The 27,769-nt window shown below is 48.7% G+C and overlaps 1 long non-coding RNA gene across 1 annotated transcript in view; it reads left to right on the top strand.

Annotated features, from left to right (window-relative positions):
• Positions 1-2,643: 2,643 nt before the first annotated feature.
• LOC132207986 (uncharacterized) overlaps positions 2,644-27,769 on the top strand; it is a 36,923-nt gene continuing 11,797 nt past the window's right edge. The window contains exon 1 of the long non-coding RNA XR_009444089.1: positions 2,644-2,800. This is a non-coding gene — a long non-coding RNA (uncharacterized LOC132207986). The remainder of the gene's footprint in view (positions 2,801-27,769) is intronic.

The raw sequence follows: 27,769 nt of genomic DNA, 5'->3' as shown, positions 1-27,769 counted from the left end.
AAGAGCCTCCCATTTACCATAGCCATGGAAAGGGAAAGGAGCAGTTACCAGGGGAAGATATTTCACTGGGGTCAAGGAAACTATGATGCTATCAGACAGGAGTTGGGAAGTACAGATTGGGAGCAATTGTTCCACAGAAAGGGCGCAGCAGACATGTGGAGGCTGTTCAAGGAGCAGTTGTTGCGAGTGATGTATAAATTTGTTCCTCTGAGACCGGTAAGAAGGGGTAAGATTAAGGAGCCTTGGATGACGGGTACAGAGGTGCTTCTTGTCAAAAAGAAAAGGCAGCGTACGTAAGGTGGAGGAAGTGAGGGTCTGGCACAGCTTTAGAGTATTACAGGCCTGCTCGGAAGGAGCTCAAAAGATATTGCCTGTGCAATTGTTACCTGTTACAACCTTTGCGTCCACGCTTGCTCATTCAATGGTGTCAAGATGCCAGCAGTGCATGTACCTTCTCCATCCCCCAATGCCGTCAGCTCACACAAGACATAGTCCTTACTTAAAATCTTCTGATCAACCAAAGTTCATTGTAATGGACATTTTAGTTATCTGTCATGAAACGAAAACTGATTCTGACTGGCATGACCTGCAGTACAAATGAATATAATCTGCGAAATGAGATTTCTTATGGGCTTGCAGCCGCGACAAATAATTGCTTTTCAAAGACGTTGCATACATACATTTTTTTCTCCTATCACCTTAGATTATTTTTTTGTTTATGCATGTTGTGTGGGTTTCCAGTCAGGCCCATAAACACAGGTTGATGCCGTCACTGTTACAACACGGTATTGAAGGAGAATTTGTGATCTTTGGTGTTTCATTCCAGTGTCTGAAGGAGTGCACCATCACGCCACTTCAGAGCACTACTGGCAACGAATTGTTGCAAGTTTTCAAGTGTTACCGATTGTCACATAAAATATGGCCTTTTTGTTGTTGCACTATTCATCTTACCTGCACCATATCTCGTGTTTAGGCTTGGAAACTATTTCAAGTTTTTTGATTTACTTGTTCAAAATCATTTATGATTGTTGTCATGATATCTACAATATGTTATTTTGATTGGACATAGAGGATTGGATCTGTCTTAATGGAAATAATGTATGCGCTTATAAAAGCCCTTCTGGGCAAGGTAGTTGCTCAGTGGTTAGAGCTGCTCATGCACTGGGGAGCCAATTGAGATTCCAGTCTTGGGTAAATATCTGTGTGGAATTGACACGTCCTCCCCGCGTCTGCGAGGGGTTTCTGCCAGGTGCTGCAGTTTCCTCCCATTGTTCAAAGATGTGCAGGTCCTTATATGTGATTTGTGAAGCATTTCTTAAATGTTTCAATCCTGCCAGCATCCAGTGCCTTGGACAAAATAACTGGAGATGAATAAAAGATACTGTGCCTTTTGTCACCATTTCCTGCTGGATTTTCATCAATCCTGCTTTATATCGGTGACAACTTCCATGACCTTTTTTGATGCTATGTCTGAATTGACAGTCTAGTTCCAAATATTTGTTGTGCAGTATTTCAAGGTCTCTGTTACAGCATACCCATGAATGTCCACTTCAAAAGATACTTCCATATCATAGAATCCCTACGGTGTGGAAACAAGCCCCTTTTGACCCAAGAGGTCCACAGCCACCTTCCAAAGAGCATCTCACCCTGACTCATCCCCCAACCCTTTCCTCAGTAACCCTACATTTCCCATGACTAACACACCTAATCTACACATCCCTAAACACAATGGGCAAGTTTGGCATGGCCCAGACACCTAGCCTGCACATCTTTGGACTGTGGGAGGAAACCAGAGCACCCAGCAGGAACCCGTGCAGGCTTGGGCAGAATGTACAAACTCCGCATAGAAAATCGTCCAACGGTGGGATCGAACCTGGGTCCCTGGCGCTGTGAGTCAGCAGTGCTAACCACTGAGCCACCGTGCTGCCCTTGGAGTTAGACAGAGCTTGCTTGTTCCTGGGTGGCCTCAAACTGCCAACCTCCACTTCGTGGCAAAAGTGCTGACCAACTGCACTCATCTTCACTGGTTTTTGCTTTTTATCATTGAATTCAATCCTTCAAACTCTATGATAAATATTTACCTTTCCATTGATATGTGAACATTGTTTTTAGTACACAGTATTGGTTTATTATGTTTCATTGGTACATCATGAATACTGTATGTATATGCAAATAGGCAAGTTGGTAATGATGCAGTCCACAGACCTGGAGGATAATAACACTGTCCTTCAATCGCCCACGATGCCCTCTGCAAATTGGTAGAAAACAAAAATTTCTATAAAATTCATCTCTCCTCCCGTCAGTCGATCAAAATTAATTCAGGATTTTGTACAGGCCAATAACCGTAAGATTACACGAGCCTAAACAAAACTACTGGCTCATATTAGTTCAGTAAAGTGAAAGGGCAACAATAGAGGTAGTAGGAACTGCAGATGCTGGAGAATCTGAGATAAGAAGGTGTAAAGCTGGATGAACACAGCAGGCCAAGCAGTATCATTCGGCTCTACACCTTGTTATCTCAGATTCTCCAGCGCCAATTTTCTGAAGCAGGGTCTCGTCCCGAAACATCAGCTTTCTTGCTTCTCTGATGCTGCTTGACCTGCTGTGTTCATCCAGCTCTCCACCTTGGGCAACAATAGAGTATGCTTTAAGTCACTAGGTATGTTACGTGGGTTTGTCTTCCTTAGGGTGGAGTTAGTGGAACCGAAAAAGATGTCTCCCTCACAGCGTTTGTGACAAAAGAATTGCATCGTTCCTTGGCGGCCTTTCAACAGAAGAATATTCAGAGATTTCACGAGTGGTAAGAATGTAACTTCTTTTACTTCTCTTTTTCTCACTTTTTCCAACAATTGGAAAATAGATTTTAGAAATAACATTGAGCTGATGAAGTGTGAAAAGAAGAATAATTCCAAGCAGTGGTGGGAGTTGGTCAGTGAGGTGGGAGGAGTGGATAGGTGGGAGAGAAGGCGGACAGGTCATGGAGGCGGGGATGAGGGGAGGAACTAGTCTTGGGATGAGGTTGGCGGGTGGGGAGATTTTGAGGGTGGCCAAGTCCACATTGAGGCTGTTGAGTTGGAAGCTCCCGAGGCGGAATATGAGGTGCTGCTCCTCCAGTTTCTGGGTGGTTTGGTTGTGACACTGGAAGAGGCCCAGGATGGACATGTCATTCAGGGAGTGGGAGGGGGAGTTGAAGTGATGCAATGATTTGGACATGAAAATAGAAGGTGTGGTTAGTAAGTTTCCCAATGATTGAAGGTGTAGTAGCCAGCCAAGAAGGTCACCTCAGAATACAATGGGACATTGACAAGGGCCAATAAACTGAGGAATGGCAGGTGGTGTTGAGGTTAGACAAATGTGAGGTGCTACATTTTGGAAAGGCAAATCAGGGCAGCACGCTGGAGTGCAGTTTCGTAGTTCCATCAAAGTACAGCCACCGGTAGAAAGGATATGAAGGAGACATTTGGTGTGCTCGCCTTTATCGGTCAGTGCATTGAGTATAGGAGTTGGGAGATCACTTAGCAGCCATGTAGGACGTTGGTTCGGCTGCTTTTGGAATACTGCAATCGATTTTGGTCTCCTTGCGAGAGGAAGGATGTCGGCGCAACATTGAGGGCCGAAGGGCCTGTTCTGCGCTGTATTGTTGTATGTTGTAAACTTGAAAGGGTTCAGAGAAGCTCTAAAAGGATGTTACCAGCATCGGAGGTTGGAGGTATACCGTGGGATTGAACAGGCAGCTATTTCTTGGAACTTTGGAGTTCAGGGCTGACCATATAGAAGTTTATACAATTACGAGGGACGTGGATAGAGCGAACAGCCAAGATCTTTTCCCCGGATTGCTGGAAGCCAAAACTGGAGGGAATAGGTTAAAAATGAGAGAGGGAAGATTTAAAATGGACCGGATTTTTTTCATAGTGGTGCATGTATGGAGTGAGCTGCCAGAGGAAGTGATGGAGGCTTGTACATTTAAAAGGCATGTGGATGGGTATATGAATAGGCTGGGTTGAGAGGAATATGGGCCAAATGCTGGCAAATGGGACTAAATTAATTTAGGATATCTGGTCAACATAGACAAATTGGGCCAAAGGATCTGTTTCCCGACTGTACATCTCTGTGATTCTAAGTGTCTTTTTTCTTAACCACGTGGCCCATAATTAGAAAAACGTGAATCAGGATTTGGGAATGTGACAATTCTAATTGGATCTGTTTGATGAAATTAACTCTGTCGGTAATGGTGGTTAATTTATGATTCGTCAAATTTGAGTTTATTGCAGCGTCCTATAGAATAGAGGAGACACATGTAATCAAAATTGAAAATCAAAACTTGGTAAAATTTTGCATTGGAAATACATGACCAACCATTGGAGGAGATTCATGACCATTGCATTCAAGTGAGAACAACAAATGTGATTCAGTGACTCAGTGAAACGGGATGCAGTGACTCAGTGAAATTGGATGCAGTGACTGAGTGAAATAGGATGCAGTGACTGAGTGAAGTGGGATGCAGTGACTGAGGGTAATGGGATGCAGTGACTGAGGGTAATGGGATGCAGTGACTGAGGACAATGGGATGCAGTGACTGAGGGTGATGTGATGCAGTGACTGAGTGAAATGGGATGCAGTGACTGAGGGAAATGGGATGCAGTGACTGGGAAATGGGATGCAGTGATTGATGGAAATGGGACGCAGTGACTGAGGGTAATGGGATGCAGTGACTGAGGGAAATGGGATGCAGTGACTGAGGGAAATGGGATGCAGTGACTGAGAGAAATGAGATGCCGAGACTGAGTGAACTGGGATGCAGTGACTGATGGAAATGGTATGCAGTGTCTGTTGGAAATGGGATCCTGCGACTGAAGGTAATGGGATGCAGTGACTGAGGGTAATGGGATGCAGTGACTGAGGGTAATGGGATGCAGTGACTGAGTGAAATGGGATGCAGTGACTGAGGGTAATGGGATGCAGTGACTGAGTGAAATGGGATGCAGTGACTGAGGGGAATCGGATGCAGTGAATGAGGACAATGGGATGCAGTGACTGAGGACAATCGGATGCAGTGACTGAGGGCAATGGGATGCAGTGACTGAGTGAAATGGGATTGCCGTGACTGTGGAAAGGAGATGCAGTGACTGAGGAAATGGGACACAGTGACAGATGGAAATGGGATGCCCTGACTGAGTGTAAAGTGAAGCATTGAGTGAAACGGGATGCAGTGGCTGTGTGAAATGGGATGCACTGGCTGTGTGAACTGGGATGCAGTGGCTGTGTGAACTGGGATGCAGTGACTGTGTGAATAGGGATGCAGTGACTGAGGGAAAGGAGATGCAGTGTCTGTTTGAAATGGGATGCTGTGACTCAAGTGAATGGGATGCCGTGACTGTGGGGAATGGGATGCAGTGACTGAGATAAATGGGATGCAGTGACTGAGATAAATGGGATGCAGTGACTGATGGAAATGGGATGCAGTGAATGTGGGAAATGGGATTCAGTGACTGTGGGGAATGGGATGCAGTGTCTGAGGGAAATGGAATTCAGTGACTGAGATAAATGGGATGCAGTAATTGGTGGAAATGGGATGCAGTGACTGAGGGAAATGGGATGCAGTGACTGTGTCAAATGGATGCAGTGACTGAGTGTAATGGGATGCAGTGACTGATCAAAATGGGATGCAGTGACTGACAGTAATTGGATGGAGTGACGGACGGTAATGGGATGCAGTGACTGAGGGAAACGGGACGCGGTGTCAGAGTGAAATAGGATGCAGTCAATGAGTGAAATGGCCTGCAGTGATTGAGTGAAGTGGGATGCAGTGACTGAGTTAAATGTGATGCAGAGGCTGAATGAAATGGGATGCAGTGACTGCTTGAAATGGGATGCAGTGACTGCTTGAAATGGGATGCAGTGACTGAGTGAAATGGGCTGCTGTGACTGAGTGAAATGGGCTGCTGTGACTGAGCGTAATGGGATCCAGTGACTGAGGGAAATGAGATGCAGTGTCTGTTTGAAATGGGATCCTGCGACTGAAGTTAATGGGATGCAGTGACTGAGTGAAATGGGATGCAGTGACTGAGTGAAATGGGATGCAGTGACTGAGTGAAGTGGGATGCAGTGACTGAGGGTAATGGGATGCAGTGACTGAGGACAATGGGATGCATTGACTGAGGGTAATGTGATGCAGTGACTGAGTGAAATGGGATGCAGTGACTGAGTGAAGTGGGATGCAGTGACTGAGGGTCATGGGATGCAGTGACTGAGGGTAATGTGATGCAGTGACTGAGGGAAATGGAATTCAGTGACTGAGATAAATGGGATGCAGTAATTGGTGGAAATGGGATGCAGTGACTGAGGGAAATGGGATGCAGTGACTGTGTCAAATGGATGCAGTGACTGAGTGTAATGGGATGCAGTGACTGATCAAAATGGGATGCAGTGACTGACAGTAATTGGATGGAGTGACGGACGGTAATGGGATGCAGTGACTGAGGGAAACGGGACGCGGTGTCAGAGTGAAATAGGATGCAGTCAATGAGTGAAATGGCCTGCAGTGATTGAGTGAAGTGGGATGCAGTGACTGAGTTAAATGTGATGCAGAGGCTGAATGAAATGGGATGCAGTGACTGCTTGAAATGGGATGCAGTGACTGCTTGAAATGGGATGCAGTGACTGAGTGAAATGGGCTGCTGTGACTGAGTGAAATGGGCTGCTGTGACTGAGCGTAATGGGATCCAGTGACTGAGGGAAATGAGATGCTGTGTCTGTTTGAAATGGGATCCTGCGACTGAAGTTAATGGGATGCAGTGACTGAGTGAAATGGGATGCAGTGACTGAGTGAAATGGGATGCAGTGACTGAGTGAAGTGGGATGCAGTGACTGAGGGTAATGGGATGCAGTGACTGAGGACAATGGGATGCATTGACTGAGGGTAATGTGATGCAGTGACTGAGTGAAATGGGATGCAGTGACTGAGTGAAGTGGGATGCAGTGACTGAGGGTAATGGGATGCAGTGACTGAGGGTAATGTGATGCAGTGACTGAGGGAAATGGGATGCAGTGACTGTGGGGAATGGGATGCAGTGACTGTGGGGAATGGGATGCAGTGATTGAGATAAATGGGATGCAGTGACTGATGGAAATGGGATTCAGTGACTGTGGGGAATGGGACGCAGTGACTGATGGAAATGGAATTCAGTGACTGAGATAAATGGGATGCAGTGAATGAGGGAACTGGGATTCAGTGACTGAGATGAATGGGACGCAGTGACTGATGGAAATGGGATGCAGTGACTGAGGGTAATGGGTTGCAGTCACTGAGTGAAATGGGATGCTGTGACACTGTGGAATGGGATGCAGTGACTCAGTGGAATGTGAAGCATTGACTGAGGGAAAGGAGATGCAGTGAATGTGGGAAATAGGATGCTCTGTCTGAGGGTAATGTGATGCAGTGACTGAGGTTAACGCGATGCAGTGACTGTGGTTAATGGGATGCAATGACTGAGGGAAATGGGATGCAGTGACTGATGGAAATCAGATGCACTGTCTGAGGGAAATGGGATGCAGTGTCTGAGGAAAATGGGATGCTGTGACTGAGCGTACTGGGATGCAGTGACTGAGGGTAATGGGATGTAGTGACTGATGGTAATGGGATGCAGTGACTGAGGTGAAATGGGCTGCAGACACTGAGTGAAATGACATGCAGTGATTGAGGAACGGAGATGCAGTGACTGTGGGAAATGGGATGCAGTGACTGATGGAAATGGGATGCAGTGACTGAGGACCATTGGATGCAGTGACTGAGTGAACTGTGATTCAGTCACTGAGTGAACTGTGATGCAGTGGCTGAGTGGAATGGGATGCAGTGACTGGGAAATGGGATGCAGTGATTGATGGAAATGGGACGCAGTGACTGAGGGAAATGGGATGCAGTGACTGAGGGAAATGGGATGCAGTGACTGAGGGAAATGGGATGCCGAGACTGAGTGAACTGGGATGCAGTGACTGATGGAAATGGTATGCAGTGTCTGTTGGAAATGGGATCCTGCGACTGAAGGTAATGGGATGCAGTGACTGAGGGTAATGGGATGCAGTGACTGATGGTAATGGGATGCAGTGACTGAGGTGAAATGGGCTGCAGACACTGAGTGAAATGACATGCAGTGATTGAGGAACGGAGATGCAGTGACTGTGGGAAATGGGATGCAGTGACTGATGGAAATGGGATGCAGTGACTGAGGACCATTGGATGCAGTGACTGAGTGAACTATGATTCAGTCACTGAGTGAACTATGATTCAGTCACTGAGTGAACTGTGATGCAGTGGCTGAGTGGAATGGGATGCAGTGACTGGGAAATGGGATGCAGTGATTGATGGAAATGGGATGCAGTGACTGAGGGAAATGGGATGCAGTGACTGAGGGAAATGGGATGCAGTGACTGAGGGAAATGGGATGCAGTGACTGAGAGAAATGAGATGCCGAGACTGAGTGAACTGGGATGCAGTGACTGATGGAAATGGTATGCAGTGTCTGTTGGAAATGGGATCCTGCGACTGAAGGTAATGGGATGCAGTGACTGAGGGTAATGGGATGCAGTGACTGATGGTAATGGGATGCAGTGACTGAGGTGAAATGGGCTGCAGACACTGAGTGAAATGACATGCAGTGATTGAGGAACGGAGATGCAGTGACTGTGGGAAATGGGATGCAGTGACTGATGGAAATGGGATGCAGTGACTGAGGACCATTGGATGCAGTGACTGAGTGAACTATGATTCAGTCACTGAGTGAACTATGATTCAGTCACTGAGTGAACTGTGATGCAGTGGCTGAGTGGAATGGGATGCAGTGACTGGGAAATGGGATGCAGTGATTGATGGAAAGGGGACGCAGTGACTGAGGGAAATGGGATGCAGTGACTGAGGGAAATGGGATGCAGTGACTGAGGGAAATGGGATGCAGTGACTGAGAGAAATGAGATGCCGAGACTGAGTGAACTGGGATGCAGTGACTGATGGAAATGGTATGCAGTGTCTGTTGGAAATGGGATCCTGCGACTGAAGGTAATGGGATGCAGTGACTGAGGGTAATGGGATGCAGTGACTGAGGGTAATGGGATGCAGTGACTGAGTGAAATGGGATGCAGTGACTGAGGGTAATGGGATGCAGTGACTGAGTGAAATGGGATGCAGTGACTGAGGGGAATCGGATGCAGTGACTGAGGGCAATGGGATGCAGTGACTGAGTGAAATGGGATTGCCGTGACTGTGGAAAGGAGATGCAGTGACTGAGGAAATGGGACGCAGTGACAGATGGAAATGGGATGCCCTGACTGAGTGTAAAGTGAAGCATTGAGTGAAACGGGATGCAGTGGCTGTGTGAAATGGGATGCACTGGCTGTGTGAACTGGGATGCAGTGGCTGTGTGAACTGGGATGCAGTGACTGTGTGAATAGGGATGCAGTGACTGAGGGAAAGGAGATGCAGTGTCTGTTTGAAATGGGATGCTGTGACTCAAGTGAATGGGATGCCGTGACTGTGGGGAATGGGATGCAGTGACTGAGATAAATGGGATGCAGTGACTGAGATAAATGGGATGCAGTGACTGATGGAAATGGGATGCAGTGAATGTGGGAAATGGGATTCAGTGACTGTGGGGAATGGGATGCAGTGTCTGAGGGAAATGGGATGCAGTAATTGGTGGAAATGGGATGCAGTGACTGAGGGAAATGGGATGCAGTGACTGTGTCAAATGGATGCAGTGACTGAGTGTAATGGGATGCAGTGACTGATCAAAATGGGATGCAGTGACTGACAGTAATTGGATGGAGTGACGGACGGTAATGGGATGCAGTGACTGAGGGAAACGGGACGCGGTGTCAGAGTGAAATAGGATGCAGTCAATGAGTGAAATGGCCTGCAGTGATTGAGTGAAGTGGGATGCAGTGACTGAGTTAAATGTGATGCAGAGGCTGAATGAAATGGGATGCAGTGACTGCTTGAAATGGGATGCAGTGACTGCTTGAAATGGGATGCAGTGACTGAGTGAAATGGGCTGCTGTGACTGAGTGAAATGGGCTGCTGTGACTGAGCGTAATGGGATCCAGTGACTGAGGGAAATGAGATGCAGTGTCTGTTTGAAATGGGATCCTGCGACTGAAGTTAATGGGATGCAGTGACTGAGTGAAATGGGATGCAGTGACTGAGTGAAGTGGGATGCAGTGACTGAGGGTAATGGGATGCAGTGACTGAGGACAATGGGATGCATTGACTGAGGGTAATGTGATGCAGTGACTGAGTGAAATGGGATGCAGTGACTGAGTGAAGTGGGATGCAGTGACTGAGGGTAATGGGATGCAGTGACTGAGGGTAATGTGATGCAGTGACTGAGGGAAATGGGATGCAGTGACTGTGGGGAATGGGATGCAGTGACTGTGGGGAATGGGATGCAGTGATTGAGATAAATGGGATGCAGTGACTGATGGAAATGGGATTCAGTGACTGTGGGGAATGGGAAGCAGTGTCTGAGGGAAATGGAATTCAGTGACTGAGATAAATGGGATGCAGTGAATGAGGGAACTGGGATTCAGTGACTGAGATGAATGGGACGCAGTGACTGATGGAAATGGGATGCAGTGACTGAGGGTAATGGGTTGCAGTCACTGAGTGAAATGGGATGCTGTGACACTGTGGAATGGGATGCAGTGACTCAGTGGAATGTGAAGCATTGACTGAGGGAAAGGAGATGCAGTGAATGTGGGAAATAGGATGCTCTGTCTGAGGGTAATGTGATGCAGTGACTGAGGTTAACGCGATGCAGTGACTGTGGTTAATGGGATGCAATGACTGAGGGAAATGGGATGCAGTGACTGATGGAAATCAGATGCACTGTCTGAGGGAAATGGGATGCAGTGTCTGAGGAAAATGGGATGCTGTGACTGAGCGTACTGGGATGCAGTGACTGAGGGTAATGGGATGTAGTGACTGATGGTAATGGGATGCAGTGACTGAGGTGAAATGGGCTGCAGACACTGAGTGAAATGACATGCAGTGATTGAGGAACGGAGATGCAGTGACTGTGGGAAATGGGATGCAGTGACTGATGGAAATGGGATGCAGTGACTGAGGACCATTGGATGCAGTGACTGAGTGAACTGTGATTCAGTCACTGAGTGAACTATGATTCAGTCACTGAGTGAACTGTGATGCAGTGGCTGAGTGGAATGGGATGCAGTGACTGGGAAATGGGATGCAGTGATTGATGGAAATGGGACGCAGTGACTGAGGGAAATGGGATGCAGTGACTGAGGGAAATGGGATGCAGTGACTGAGGGAAATGGGATGCAGTGACTGAGAGAAATGAGATGCCGAGACTGAGTGAACTGGGATGCAGTGACTGATGGAAATGGTATGCAGTGTCTGTTGGAAATGGGATGCAGTGACTGGGAAATGGGATGCAGTGATTGATGGAAATGGGACGCAGTGACTGAGGGAAATGGGATGCAGTGACTGAGGGAAATGGGATGCAGTGACTGAGGGAAATGGGATGCAGTGACTGAGGGAAATGAGATGCCGAGACTGAGAGAAATGAGATGCCAAGACTGAGTGAACTGGGATGCAGTGACTGATGGAAATGGTATGCAGTGTCTGTTGGAAATGGGATCCTGCGACTGAAGGTAATGGGATGCAGTGACTGAGGGTAATGGCATGCAGTGACTGAGGGTAATGGGATGCAGTGACTGAGTGAAATGGGATGCAGTGACTGAGTGAAATGGGATGCAGTGACTGAGGGGAATCGGATGCAGTGAATGAGGACAATGGGATGCAGTGACTGAGGACAATGGGATGCAGTGACTGAGGGCAATGGGATGCAGTGACTGAGTGAAATGGGATTGCCGTGACTGTGGAAAGGAGATGCAGTGACTGAGGAAATGGGACGCAGTGACAGATGGAAATGGGATGCCCTGACTGAGTGTAAAGTGAAGCATTGAGTGAAACGGGATGCAGTGGCTGTGTGAAATGGGATGCACTGGCTGTGTGAACTGGGATGCAGTGGCTGTGTGAACTGGGATGCAGTGGCTGTGTGAACTGGGATGCAGTGGCTGTGTGAACTGGGATGCAGTGGCTGTGTGAACTGGGATGCAGTGACTGTGTGAATAGGGATGCAGTGACTGAGTGAAATGACATGCAGTGACTGTGGGACATGGGATGCATTGACTGAGGGACATGGGATGCAGTGACTGAGGGAAATGGGATGCAGTGACTGAGTGAAATGGGATGCAGTGACTGAGGGACGTGGGATGCAGTGAATGAGGGACATGGGATGCACTGACTGAGGGAAATGGGATGCAGTGACTGAGGGAAATGGGATGCAGTGACTGTGTCAAATGGATGCAGTGACTGAGTGTAATGGGATGCAGTGACTGATCAAAATGGGATGCAGTGACTGACAGTAATTGGATGGAGTGATGGACGGTAATGGGATGCAGTGACTGAGGGAAACGGGACGCGGTGTCAGAGTGAAATAGGATGCAGTCAATGAGTGAAATGGCCTGCAGTGATTGAGTGAAGTGGGATGCAGTGACTGAGTTAAATGTGATGCAGAGGCTGAATGAAATGGGATGCAGTGACTGCTTGAAATGGGATGCAGTGACTGCTTGAAATGGGATGCAGTGACTGAGTGAAATGGGCTGCTGTGACTGAGTGAAATGGGCTGCTGTGACTGAGCGTAATGGGATCCAGTGACTGAGGGAAATGAGATGCAGTGTCTGTTTGAAATGGGATCCTGCGACTGAAGTTAATGGGATGCAGTGACTGAGTGAAATGGGATGCAGTGACTGAGTGAAGTGGGATGCAGTGACTGAGGGTAATGGGATGCAGTGACTGAGGACAATGGGATGCATTGACTGAGGGTAATGTGATGCAGTGACTGAGTGAAATGGGATGCAGTGACTGAGTGAAGTGGGATGCAGTGACTGAGGGTAATGGGATGCAGTGACTGAGGGTAATGTGATGCAGTGACTGAGGGAAATGGGATGCAGTGACTGTGGGGAATGGGATGCAGTGACTGTGGGGAATGGGATGCAGTGATTGAGATAAATGGGATGCAGTGACTGATGGAAATGGGATTCAGTGACTGTGGGGAATGGGAAGCAGTGTCTGAGGGAAATGGAATTCAGTGACTGAGATAAATGGGATGCAGTGAATGAGGGAACTGGGATTCAGTGACTGAGATGAATGGGACGCAGTGACTGATGGAAATGGGATGCAGTGACTGAGGGTAATGGGTTGCAGTCACTGAGTGAAATGGGATGCTGTGACACTGTGGAATGGGATGCAGTGACTCAGTGGAATGTGAAGCATTGACTGAGGGAAAGGAGATGCAGTGAATGTGGGAAATAGGATGCTCTGTCTGAGGGTAATGTGATGCAGTGACTGAGGTTAACGCGATGCAGTGACTGTGGTTAATGGGATGCAATGACTGAGGGAAATGGGATGCAGTGACTGATGGAAATCAGATGCACTGTCTGAGGGAAATGGGATGCAGTGTCTGAGGAAAATGGGATGCTGTGACTGAGCGTACTGGGATGCAGTGACTGAGGGTAATGGGATGTAGTGACTGATGGTAATGGGATGCAGTGACTGAGGTGAAATGGGCTGCAGACACTGAGTGAAATGACATGCAGTGATTGAGGAACGGAGATGCAGTGACTGTGGGAAATGGGATGCAGTGACTGATGGAAATGGGATGCAGTGACTGAGGACCATTGGATGCAGTGACTGAGTGAACTGTGATTCAGTCACTGAGTGAACTATGATTCAGTCACTGAGTGAACTGTGATGCAGTGGCTGAGTGGAATGGGATGCAGTGACTGGGAAATGGGATGCAGTGATTGATGGAAATGGGACGCAGTGACTGAGGGAAATGGGATGCAGTGACTGAGGGAAATGGGATGCAGTGACTGAGGGAAATGGGATGCAGTGACTGAGAGAAATGAGATGCCGAGACTGAGTGAACTGGGATGCAGTGACTGATGGAAATGGTATGCAGTGTCTGTTGGAAATGGGATGCAGTGACTGGGAAATGGGATGCAGTGATTGATGGAAATGGGACGCAGTGACTGAGGGAAATGGGATGCAGTGACTGAGGGAAATGGGATGCAGTGACTGAGGGAAATGGGATGCAGTGACTGAGGGAAATGAGATGCCGAGACTGAGAGAAATGAGATGCCAAGACTGAGTGAACTGGGATGCAGTGACTGATGGAAATGGTATGCAGTGTCTGTTGGAAATGGGATCCTGCGACTGAAGGTAATGGGATGCAGTGACTGAGGGTAATGGCATGCAGTGACTGAGGGTAATGGGATGCAGTGACTGAGTGAAATGGGATGCAGTGACTGAGTGAAATGGGATGCAGTGACTGAGGGGAATCGGATGCAGTGAATGAGGACAATGGGATGCAGTGACTGAGGACAATCGGATGCAGTGACTGAGGGCAATGGGATGCAGTGACTGAGTGAAATGGGATTGCCGTGACTGTGGAAAGGAGATGCAGTGACTGAGGAAATGGGACGCAGTGACAGATGGAAATGGGATGCCCTGACTGAGTGTAAAGTGAAGCATTGAGTGAAACGGGATGCAGTGGCTGTGTGAAATGGGATGCACTGGCTGTGTGAACTGGGATGCAGTGGCTGTGTGAACTGGGATGCAGTGGCTGTGTGAACTGGGATGCAGTGACTGTGTGAACTGGGATGCAGTGACTGTGTGAATAGGGATGCAGTGACTGAGTGAAATGACATGCAGTGACTGTGGGACATGGGATGCATTGACTAAGGGACATGGGATGCAGTGACTGAGGGAAATGGGATGCAGTGACTGAGTGAAATGGGATGCAGTGACTGAGGGACGTGGGATGCAGTGAATGAGGGACATGGGATGCACTGACTGAGGGAAATGGGATGCAGTGACTGAGCGTAATGGGATGCAGTGACTGAGGGACGTGGGATGCAGTGAATGAGGGACGTGAGATGCAGTGACTGAGGGACATGGGATGCAGTGACTGAGGGAAATGTGATGCAGTGACTGAGGGAAATGAGATGCCGAGACTGAGTGAACTGGGATGCACTGAGTGAAGGAAATGGTATGCAGTTTCTGTTGGAAATGGGATCCTGCGACTGAAGGTAATGGGATGCAGTGACTGAGGGTAATGGGATGCAGTGACTGAGTGAAGTGGGATGCAGTGACTGAGTGAAATGGGATGCAGTAACTGAGGGTAATGGGATGCAGTGACTGAGTGAAATGAGATGCTGTGACTGAGGGAAAAGGGATTCAGTATTTTTGGGAAGTAGGATGCAATCACTGAGTGAAATGCGATGCAGAGACTGAGGGAAAGGAGATGCTGTGACTGTGGGAAATGGGATGCAGTGAGTGTGGGAAATTGAAAGCAGCGTCTGTGAGATACGGAGAACAGTGAGTGATGAAAATGGGATGCAGTGACTGTGGTGAAGGAGATGCAGTGACTGAGTGAAATGGGATGCAGTGACTGACTGAAATGGGATGCAGTGACTACGTGAAATGGGATGCAGTGACTGATGGAAATTGGATGCAGTGACAGAGTGACATGAGCTGCAGTGTCTGAAGGAAATGTGATGCAGTGACTGAGTGAAATGGGATGCAGTGACTGAGGGAAATGGGATGCAGTGAGTGTGGGAAATTGAATTCATCGTCTGTTGGATACGGGAAACAGTGACTGATGGAAATGTGATGCAGTGACTGCTTGAAATGGGATGCATCAGTGAGTGCAATGGGATGCAGTGACTGGGTGAAATGGGATGCAGTGACTGATGGAAATTGGATGCAGTGACAGAGTGACATGAGCTGCAGTGTCTGAAGGAAATGTGATGCAGTGACTGAGGGAAATGGGATGCAGTGACTGACGGAAATGGGATGCAGTGACTGAGAGACATGGGATGCAGTGACACACGGACATGGGATGCAATGACGCACGGACATGGGATTCAGTGACTGAGGGAATTGGGATGCAGTGACTGAGGGAAATGGGATGCACTGACTGAGTGAAATGTGATTCAGTCACTGAGTGAAATGGGATGCAGTGACTGAGGGACATGGGAAGCAGTGACTGAGGGAAATGGGATGCAATCACTGAGTGAAATGCGATGCAGAGACTGAGGGAAAGGAGCTGCTGCCACGATGGGAAATGGGATGCAGTGAGTGTGGGAAATTGAATGCAGCGTCTGTGAGATACTGGGAACAGTGAGAGATGAAAATGGGATGCAGTGACTATGGTGAAGGAGATGCAGTGACTGAGTGAAATGTGATGCAGTGACTGAGTGAAATGGGATGCAGTGACTGAGTGAAATGGGATGCAGTGACTGAGGGAAATGGGTTGCAGTGACTGTGTGAAATGACATGCAGTGACTAAGTGAAATGGTAAGCACTGACTGAGTGAAATGCGATGCAGTGACTGAGTGAAATGAGATGCCTTGTTTGATGGAAATATGATGCAGTAACTGACGGAAATGAGATGCATTGACTGAGTGAAATGCGATGCACTGACTGATGGAAATTGGATGCAGTGACAGAGCGACATGAGCTGCAGTGACGAAGTGAAATGAGAAGCATAGAATGCACTGTCTGTGAGATACGAAATCAATGACTGATGGAAATGGGATGCACTGACTGTGGTGAAGGGGATGCAGCGACTGAGTGAAATGGGATGCACTGACTGACTGAAATGTGATGCAGTGACTGTGTGAAATGGGATGCAGTGACTGTGTGAAATGGGATGCAGTGACTGCGTGAAATGGGATGCAGTGACTGCGTGAAATGGGATGCAGTGACAGAGTGAACTCTGATGCAGTGACAGAGTGAAAGTGGATGCAGTGACAGAGTGAAATGGGATGCAGTGACTGAGTGAAATGGGATGCAGTGACTGAGTGAAAAGGGATGCAGTGACAGAGTGAAATGGGATGCAGTGACAGAGTGAAATGGGATGCAGTGACTGAGGGAAAAGGGATGCAGTGACTGCGTGAAATGCGACGCAGTGACTCAGTGAAACGTGATTCCGTCACTGAGTGAAATGTGATTCCGTCACTGAGTGAAATATGATGCACTCACTGAGTGTACTGTGATTCAGTCACTGAGTGAACTGTGATGCAGTCACTGAGTGAAATAGGATGAAGTGGCTGAGTGAAATGGGATGCAGTGACTGAGTGAAATGAGATGCAGTGACTGAGTGAAATGAGATGCAGTGACTGAGTGAAATGGGAAGCAGTGACTGAGGGACATGGGATGCAGTGACTGAGGGACATGGGATGCAGTGACACACGGACATGGGATGCAGTGACACACGGACATGGGATGCAGTGACTGAGGGAAATGGGATGCAGTGACTGAGGGAAATGGGATGCAATCACTGAGTGAATTGCGATGCAGAGACTGAGGGAAAGGAGATGCTGTGACGATGGGAAATGGGATGCAGTGAGTGTGGGAAATTGAATGCAGCGTCTGTGAGATAAGGGAAACAGTGACTGATGGAAACGGGATGCAGTGACTATGGTGAAGGAGATGCAGTGATTGAGTGAAATGGGATGCAGTGACTGAGTAAAATACGATTCAGTGACTGCGTGAAATGGGATGCAGTGACTGTGGTGAAGGAGATGCAGTGACTGAAGGAAATGGGATACAGTGACTGAGTGAAATGGGATGCAGTGATTGAGTGAAATGGGATGCAGTGACTGAGTGAAATGGGATGCAGTGACTGAGGGACATAGGAAGCAGTGACTGAGGGACATGAGATGCAGTGACTGACGGAAATGGGATGCAGTGACTGAGGGACATGGGACGCAGTGACTGAGTGAAATGAGATGCACTGTCTGATGGAAATGCGATGCAGTGACAGAGTGACATGAGCTGCAGTGACAGAGGTACTGGGAAGGAGTTTCTGAGTTAATAGGGAATCAGTGCCCGAGCGGGCATGGGGTGCAGTGACTGAGGGAAATGGGATACAGTGCCTGACCGAAAAGGGACGCAGTGACTGAGTGACATGGGATGCAGTGACTGAGTGACATGGGATGCAGTGACTGAGGGACATGGGATGCAGTGACGCACGGACATGGGATGCAGTGACACACGGACATGGGATGCAGTGACACACGGACATGGGATGCAGTGACTGAGGGAATTGGGATGCAGTGACTGCGTGAAATGCGATGCAGTCACTGAGTGCAATGTGATGCAGTGACTGAGTGAAATGTGATGCAGTGACTGCTTGAAATGGGATGCATCAGTGAGTGCAATGGGATGCAGTGACTGGGTGAAATGGGATGCAGTGACTGATGGAAATTGGATGCAGTGACTGAGGGAAATGGGATGCAGTGACTGAGGGAAATGGGATGCAGTCAGTGTGGGAAATTGAATTCATCGTCTGTGAGATACGGGAAACACTGACTGATGGAAATGTGATGCAGTGACTGCTTGAAATGGGATGCATCAGTGAGTGCAATGGGATGCAGTGACTGATGGAAATGTGATGCAGTGACTGCTTGAAATGGGATGCATCAGTGAGTGCAATGGGATGCAGTGACTGAGGGAAATGGCAGGCAGTGACTGACGGAAATGGGATGCAGTGACTGAGGGAAATGGGATGCAGTGACTGAGGGAAATGGGATGCAATCACTGAGTGAATTGCGATGCAGAGACTGAGGGAAAGGAGATGCTGTGACGATGGGAAATGGGATGCAGTGAGTGTGGGAAATTGAATGCAGCGTCTGTGAGATCAGGGAAACAGTGACTGATGGAAACGGGATGCAGTGACTTTGGTGAAGGAGATGCAGTGATTGAGTGAAATGGGATGCAGTGACTGAGTAAAATACGATTCAGTGACTGCGTGAAATGGGATGCAGTGACTGTGGTGAAGGAGAGGCAGTGACTGAAGGAAATGGGATACAGTGACTGAGTGAAATGGGATGCAATGATTGAGTGAAATGGGATGCAGTGACTGAGTGAAATGGGATGCAGTGACTGAGGGACATGGGAAGCAGTGACTGAGGGAAATGGGATGCACTGACTGAGTGAAATGTGATTCAGTCACTGAGTGAAATGGGATGCAGTGACTGAGGGACATGGGAAGCAGTGACTGAGGGAAATGGGATGCAATCACTGAGTGAAATGCGATGCAGAGACTGAGGGAAAGGAGATGCTGCCACGATGGGAAATGGGATGCAGTGAGTGTGGGAAATTGAATGCAGCGTCTGTGAGATACTGGGAACAGTGAGAGATGAAAATGGGATGCAGTGACTATGGTGAAGGAGATGCAGTGACTGAGTGAAATGGGATGCAGTGATTGAGTGAAATGGGATGCGGTGACTGAGGGACATGGGAAGCAGTGACTGAGGGACATGGGAAGCAGTGACTGAGGGACATGGGATGCCGTGACTGAGGGAAATGGGATGCAGTGACACACGGACATGGGATGCAGTGACACACGGACATGGGATGCAGTGACGCACGGACATGGGATTCAGTGACTGAGGGAATTGGGATGTAGTGACTGAGGGAAATGGGATGCACTGACTGAGGGACATGGGATGCAGTGACTGAGGGAAATGGGATGCACTGACTGAGTGAAATGTGATTCAGTCACTGAGTGAAATGGGATGCAGTGACTGAGGGACATGGGACGCAGTGACTGAGTGAAATGAGATGCACTGTCTGATGGAAATGCGATGCAGTGACAGAGTGACATGAGCTGCAGTGACAGAGGTACTGGGAAGGAGTTTCTGAGTTAATAGGGAATCAGTGCCCGAGCGGGCATGGGGTGCAGTGACTGAGGGAAATGGGATACAGTGCCTGACCGAAAAGGGACGCAGTGACTGAGTGACATGGGATGCAGTGACTGAGGGACATGGGATGCAGTGACTGAGGGACATGGCATGCAGTGACTGAGGGACATGGGATGCAGTGACACACGGACATGGGATGCAGTGACACACGGACATGGGATGCAGTGACTGATGGAATTGGGATGCAGTGACTGAGTGAAATGGGATGCAGTGACTGAGTGAAATGCGATGCAGTTACTGAGTGCAATGTAATGCAGTGACTGAGTGAAATGTGATGCAGTCACTGAGGGACATGGGATGCAGTGACTGTGGGACATGGGATGCAGTGACACATGGACATGGGATGCAGTGACACATGGACATGGGATGCAGTGACTGTGGAAATTGGGATGCATTGACTGCGTGAAATGCGATGCAGTCACTGAGTGCAATGTGATGCAGTGACTGAGTGAAATGGGATGCATCAGTGAGTGCAATCGGATGCAGTGACTGGGTGATATGGGATGCAGTGACTGCGTGAAATGCGATGCAGTCACTGAGTGCAATGTGATGCAGTGACTGAGTGAAATGGGATGCATCAGTGAGTGCAATCGGATGCAGTGACTGGGTGAAATGGGATGCAGTGACTGATGGAAATTGGATGCAGTGACAGAGTGACATGAGCTGCAGTGTCTGAAGGAAATTGATGCAGTGACTGAGGGAAATGGGATGCAGTGACTGAGGGACATGGGATGCAGTGACTGAGGGACGTGAGATGCAGTGACTGAGAGACATGGGATGCAGTGACACACGGACATGGGATGCAGTGACACACGGACATGGGATGCAATGACTGATGGAATTGGGATGCAGTGACTGCGTGAAATGGGATGCAGTGACTGAGTGAAATGTGATGCAGTGACTGAGTGCAATGTGATGCAGTGACTGAGTGCAATGTGATGCAGTGACTGAGTGCAATGTGATGCAGTGACTGAGTGAAATGTGATGCAGTCACTGAGGGACATGGGATGCAGTGACTGAGGGACATGGGATGCACTGACACACGGACATGGGATGCAGTGACACATGGACATGGGATGCAGTGACTGAGGGAATTGGGATGCAGTGACTGCGTGAAATGCGATGCAGTCACTGAGTGCAATGTGATGCAGTGACTGAGTGAAATGGGATGCATCAGTGAGTGCAATCGGATGCAGTGACTGGGTGAAATGGGATGCAGTGACTGATGGAAATTGGATGCAGTGACAGAGTGACATGAGCTGCAGTGTCTGAAGGAAATGTGATGCAGTGACTGAGGGAAATGGGATGCAGTGACTGAGGGACATGGGATGCAGTGACTGAGGGACATGAGATGCAGTGACTGAGAGACATGGGATGCAGTGACACACGGACATGGGATGCAATGACTGATGGAATTGGGATGCAGTGACTGCGTGAAATGGGATGCAGTGACTGAGTGAAATGCGATGCAGTCACTGAGTGCAATGTGATGCAGTGACTGAGTGCAATGTGATGCAGTGACTGAGTGCAATGTGATGCAGTGACTGAGTGAAATGTGATGCAGTGACTGAGGGACATGGGATGCAGTGACTGAGGGACATGGGATGCAGTGACACACGGACATGGGATGCAGTGACACACGGACATGGGATGCAGTGACTGAGGGAATTGGGATGCAGTGACTGCGTGAAATGCGATGCAGTCACTGAGTGCAATGTGATGCAGTGACTGAGTGAAATGTGATGCAGTGACTGTGTGAAATGGGATGCAGTGGCTGAGTGAAATGGGATGCAGTGGCTGAGTGAAATGGGATGCAGTGGCTGAGTGAAATGGGATGCATTGACTGATGGAAATGAGATGCAGTAACTGAGGGAAATGGAATGCTGTGACTGAGGGTAATGGGATGCACCGTCTCAGTTCAATGAGATTCACTGTCTCAGTTAAATGGGATGAAGTGACTGAGTTAAATGCGATGCTCTGACTGAGGGAAATGGGATGCTGTGACTGATGGAAAGGAGACGCAGTGACTGTGGGAAATGGGTTGCAGTGACTGTGGGAAATGGGTTGCAGTGACTGTGGGAAATGGGAGGCAGTGATTGAGTGAAATGGGATGCAGTCACTGAGTGAAATGTGATGCAGTCACTGAGTGAAATGGGATGCTGTGACTCAGGGTAATGTGATGCAGTGACTGAGTGAAATGGGAAGCAGTGACTGAGTGAAATGGGATGCAGTGACTGAGTGAATGGGATGCAGTGACTGATGGTAATGGGATGCAGTGACTGAGGGAAATGGGATGTCGCGACTGATAGAAATGGGATGCAGTGACTGAGGGAAATGGTACGCACTGAGTGAGTGAAATGGGACGGAGTGACTGCATGAATTGGGAGGCAGTGACTGAGTGAAATGGGGTGCTGAGACTGAGTGAAATGTGATGCAGTTTCTGTCGGAAATGTGACGCAGATACTGAGGGAAATAGGATGCAGTGTCTGAGGAAAAGGAGATGCAGTGACTGTGTGAAATGGGTGCAGTCACTGTGCGAAATGGGTGCAGTCACTGTGTGAAATGGGTGCAGTCACTGTGTGAAATGGGATGCAGTGACTGAGTGAAATGGGATGCAGTGACGGATGGTAATGGGATGCAGTGACTGACAGAAATGTGATGCAGTGACTGACAGAAATGTGATGCAGTGACAGTGGGGAAATGCTATGCAGTGACTGAGGGAAATGAGATGCAGTGACTGACTGAAATGGTAGGGAGTGACTGACTGAAATGGTCGGGAGTGACTGACTGAAATGGTAGGGAGTGACTGACTGAAATGGTAGGGAGTGACTGACTGAAATGCGAGGGAGTGACTGAGTGAAATGCGAGGGAGTGACTGAGTGAAGTCGGAGGAAGTGACTAGGTGAAATGGGATGCAGTCCCTGAGTGAAATGGGATGCAGTCCCTGAGTGAAATGGGATGCTGTGACTGATGGAAATGGGATGCTGTGACTGAGGGTAATGTGATGCAGTGACTGAGGTTCATGGGAAGCAGTGACTGAGGGTCATGTGATGCAGTGAGTGAGGGCCATGGGAAGCGGTGACTGAGGGAAATGGTATGCAGTGACTGTGGGGAATAGGGTGCGGTGACTAAGGGAAATGGATGCACTGTCTCAGTTGAATAGGATTCACTGTCTCAGTTAAATAGGATGTAGTGACTGAGTCAAATGGGATGCAGTGACTGCGTGAAATGGGACGCAGTGACTGAGAGAAATGGGACGCAGTGACTGAGGGAAATAGGATGCAGTGACTGACTGAAATGGGAGGTAGTGACTGAGTGAAATGGGATGCAGTGACCGAGTAAAATAGGATGCAGTGACTGACTGAAATTGGAGGTAGTGACTGACTGAAATGGGACAGAGTGACTGAGTGAATTGGGAGGCAGTGACTGAGTGAAGTGGGTGGCTGTGACTGCGTGAAGTGGGAGGCTGTGACTGAGTGAAAAGTGATGCAGTGACTGAGTGAAATGCGATGCAGTGACTGAGTGAAATGGGATGCAGTGACTGATGGTAATGGGATGCAGTGACTGAGTGAAATGGGATGCAGTGACTGAGGGAAATGGTATTAGGTGACTGAGGGAAATGGTATACGGTGACTGAGGGAAATGGGATGCGATGACTGAGGGAAATGGAATGCGGTGACTGTGGGGAATGGGGGGCGGTGACTGACGGAAACGGATGCACTGTCTCAGCTGAATCGTATTCACTGTCTCGGTTAAATGGGATGCAGTGACTGAAGGAAAGGAGATTCAGTGAATATGGCAAATGGGATGCAGTGACTGAGGGAAATGGGTTGCAGTGACTGACTAAAATGGGAGTGACTGAGTGAAATGGGAGGCAGTGACTGAGTGAAATGGGAGGCAGTGACTGAGTGAAATGGGAGGCCGTGACTGAGTGAAATGGGAGGCCGTGACTGAGTGAAATGGGAGGCTGTGACTGAGTGAAGTGGGAGGCAGTGACTGAGTTAAATGCGATGCAGTTAATGGCGGAAGGAGATGCAGTGACTATGGGAAATGGGATGCAGTGACTGAGGGTAATGGGATGCAGTGACTGAGTGAAATGGGGTGCTGTGACTGAGGGAAAGGAGATGCAGTGAATGTGGGAAATGGGATGCCGTGACTTAGGGAAATGGGATGCAGTGACTGACTGAAATGGGAGGGAGTGACTGAACGAAGTGGGAGGCATTGACTGACTGAAAAGGGAGGCAGTGACTGACTGAAATGGGAGGCAGTGACTGACTGAAATGGGAGGCAGTGACTGAGTGAAATGGGAGGCAGTGACTGAGTGAAATGGGATGCAGTGACTGAGGGAAAGGAGATGCAGTGAATGTGGGAAATGGGATGCCGTGACTTACGGAAATGGGATGCAGTGACTTAGGGAAATGGGATGCAGTGACTTACGGAAATGGGATGCAGTGACTTAGGGAAATGGGATGCAGTGACTTACTGAAATGGGAGGGAGTGACTGAACGAAGTGGGAGGCATTGACTGACTGAAATGGGAGGCAGTGACTGAGTGAAATGGGAGGCAGTGACTGAGTGAAATGGGAGGCAGTGACTGAGTGAAATGGGATGCAGTGACTGAGTGAAATGGGATGCTGTGACTGAGTGTAATGGGATGCAGTGACTGAGTGTAATGGGATGCAGTGACCGAGTGAAATGGGATGCAGTCACTGAGAGAAATGGGCTGCTGTGACTGATGGAAATTGGATGCTGTGACTGAGGGTAATGTGATGCAGTGATTGAGGGTAATGGGATGCAGTGACTGAGTGAAATGGGATGCAGTGACTGAGTGAAATGGGATGTAGTGACTGAGTGAAATAGGATGTAGTGACTGAGTGAAATGGGAAGCTGTGACTGAGGGTCATGGGAAGCTGTGACTGAGGGTCATGGGAAGCAGTGATTGAGGGTCATAGGATGCAGTGAGTGAGGGTCATGGGATGCAGTGACTGAAGGAAATGCGATGCGGTGACTGAGTGAAATGGGATGCGGTGACTGAGTCAAATGGGATGCCGTGACTGAGTCAAATGGGATGCCGTGACTGAGTGAAATGGGATGCAATGGCTGAGTGAAAAGAGATGCATTGGCTGAGTGAAATGGGATGCAGTGGCTGAGTGAAATGGGATGCAGTGGCTGAGTGAAATGTGATTTCTGTGACCGAGGCTAATGGGATGCAGTGAATGTGGGAAATGGGATGCAGTGACTGAGGGAAATGGGATGCAGTGACTGACTGAAATGGGAGGGAGTGACTGAACGAAGTGGGAGGCATTGACTGACTGAAAAGGGAGGCAGTGACTGACTGAAATGGGAGGCAGTGACTGACTGAAATGGGAGGCAATGACTGAGTGAAATGGGAGGCAGTGACTGAGTGAAATGGGATGCAGTGACTGAGGGAAAGGAGATGCAGTGAATGTGGGAAATGGGATGCCGTGACTTACGGAAATGGGATGCAGTGACTTAGGGAAATGGGATGCAGTGACTTACGGAAATGGGATGCAGTGACTTAGGGAAATGGGATGCAGTGACTTACTGAAATGGGAGGGAGTGACTGAACGAAGTGGGAGGCATTGACTGACTGAAATGGGAGGCAGTGACTGAGTGAAATGGGAGGCAGTGACTGAGTGAAATGGGATGCAGTGACTGAGTGAAATGGGATGCAGTGACTGAGTGAAATGGGATGCTGTGACTGAGTGTAATGGGATGCAGTGACTGAGTGTAATGGGATGCAGTGACCGAGTGAAATGGGATGCAGTCACTGAGAGAAATGGGCTGCTGTGACTGATGGAAATTGGATGCTGTGACTGAGGGTAATGTGATGCAGTGATTGAGGGTAATGGGATGCAGTGACTGAGTGAAATGGGATGCAGTGACTGAGTGAAATGGGATGTAGTGACTGAGTGAAATAGGATGTAGTGACTGAGTGAAATGGGAAGCTGTGACTGAGGGTCATGGGAAGCTGTGACTGAGGGTCATGGGAAGCAGTGATTGAGGGTCATAGGATGCAGTGAGTGAGGGTCATGGGATGCAGTGACTGAAGGAAATGCGATGCGGTGACTGAGTGAAATGGGATGCGGTGACTGAGGAAATGGAATGCGGTGTCTGTAGGGAATAGGGTGCGGTGACTGAGGGAAATGGATGCACTGTCTCAGTTGAAGAGGATTCAATGTCTCCTTTAAATAGGATGCTGTGACTGAGTCAAATGGGATGCCGTGACTGAGTGAAATGGGATGCAATGGCTGAGTGAAAAGAGATGCATTGGCTGAGTGAAATGGGATGCAGTGGCTGAGTGAAATGGGATGCAGTGGCTGAGTGAAATGTGATTTCTGTGACTGAGGCTAATGGGATGCAGTGAATGTGGGAAATGGGATGCAGTGACTGAGGAAAATGGGAAGCAGAGGCTGAGTGAAATGTGATTTCTGTGACTGAGGCTAATGGGATGCAGTGAATGTGGGAAATGGGATGCAGTGACTGAGGGAAATGGGAAGCAGTGACTAACTGAAATGAGAGGGAGTGACTGAAATGGGAGGGAGTGACTGACTGAAATGGGAGGGAGTGACTGACTGAAATGGGAGGGAGTGACTGACTGAAATGGGAGTCAGTGACTGAGTGAAGTGGGAGTCAGTGACTGAGTGAAGTGGGAGTCAGTGACTGAGTGGAACGGGATGCAGTGACTGTGTGGAACGGGATGCAGTGACTGAGTGAAACGGGATGCAGTGACTGAGTGAAACGGGATGCAGTGACTGAGGGTAATCTGATGCAGTGACTGAGGGTAATCTGATGCAGTGACTGAGGGTAATGGGATGCAGTGACTGAGTGACGTAGGAGGCAGTGACTGAGTGAAATGGGATGCAGTGACTGAGTGAAATGGGAAGCTGTGACTGAGTGAAGTGGGAGGCAGTGACTGAGTTAAATGCGATGCAGTTAATGGCGGAAGGAGATGCAGTGACTATGGGAAATGGGATGCAGTGACTGAGGGTAATGGGATGCAGTGACTGAGTGAAATGGGGTGCTGTGACTGAGGGAAAGGAGATGCAGTGAATGTGGGAAATGGGATGCCGTGACTTAGGGAAATGGGATGCAGTGACTGACTGAAATGGGAGGGAGTGACTGAACGAAGTGGGAGGCATTGACTGACTGAAAAGGGAGGCAGTGACTGACTGAAATGGGAGGCAGTGACTGACTGAAATGGGAGGCGGTGACTGAGTGAAATGGGATGCGGTGACTGAGTGAAATGGGATGCGGTGACTGAGGAAATGGAATGCGGTGTCTGTGGGGAATAGGGTGCGGTGACTGAGGGAAATGGATGCACTGTCTCAGTTGAAGAGGATTCAATGTCTCCTTTAAATAGGATGCTGTGACTGAGTCAAATGGGATGCCGTGACTGAGTGAAATGGGATGCAATGGCTGAGTGAAAAGAGATGCATTGGCTGAGTGAAATGGGATGCAGTGGCTGAGTGAAATGGGATGCAGTGGCTGAGTGAAATGTGATTTCTGTGACCGAGGCTAATGGGATGCAGTGAATGTGGGAAATGGGATGCAGTGACTGAGGGAAATGGGATGCAGTGACTGACTGAAATGGGAGGGAGTGACTGAACGAAGTGGGAGGCATTGACTGACTGAAAAGGGAGGCAGTGACTGACTGAAATGGGAGGCAGTGACTGACTGAAATGGGAGGCAATGACTGAGTGAAATGGGAGGCAGTGACTGAGTGAAATGGGATGCAGTGACTGAGGGAAAGGAGATGCAGTGAATGTGGGAAATGGGATGCCGTGACTTACGGAAATGGGATGCAGTGACTTAGGGAAATGGGATGCAGTGACTTACGGAAATGGGATGCAGTGACTTAGGGAAATGGGATGCAGTGACTTACTGAAATGGGAGGG

This window comes from Stegostoma tigrinum, unplaced genomic scaffold, assembly GCF_030684315.1.
Source record: "Stegostoma tigrinum isolate sSteTig4 unplaced genomic scaffold, sSteTig4.hap1 scaffold_237, whole genome shotgun sequence".
NCBI lineage: Eukaryota > Metazoa > Chordata > Chondrichthyes > Orectolobiformes > Stegostomatidae > Stegostoma > Stegostoma tigrinum.
Note: the sequence above shows the minus strand (reverse complement) of the source record. Positions and strands in the feature narration are given on the sequence as shown.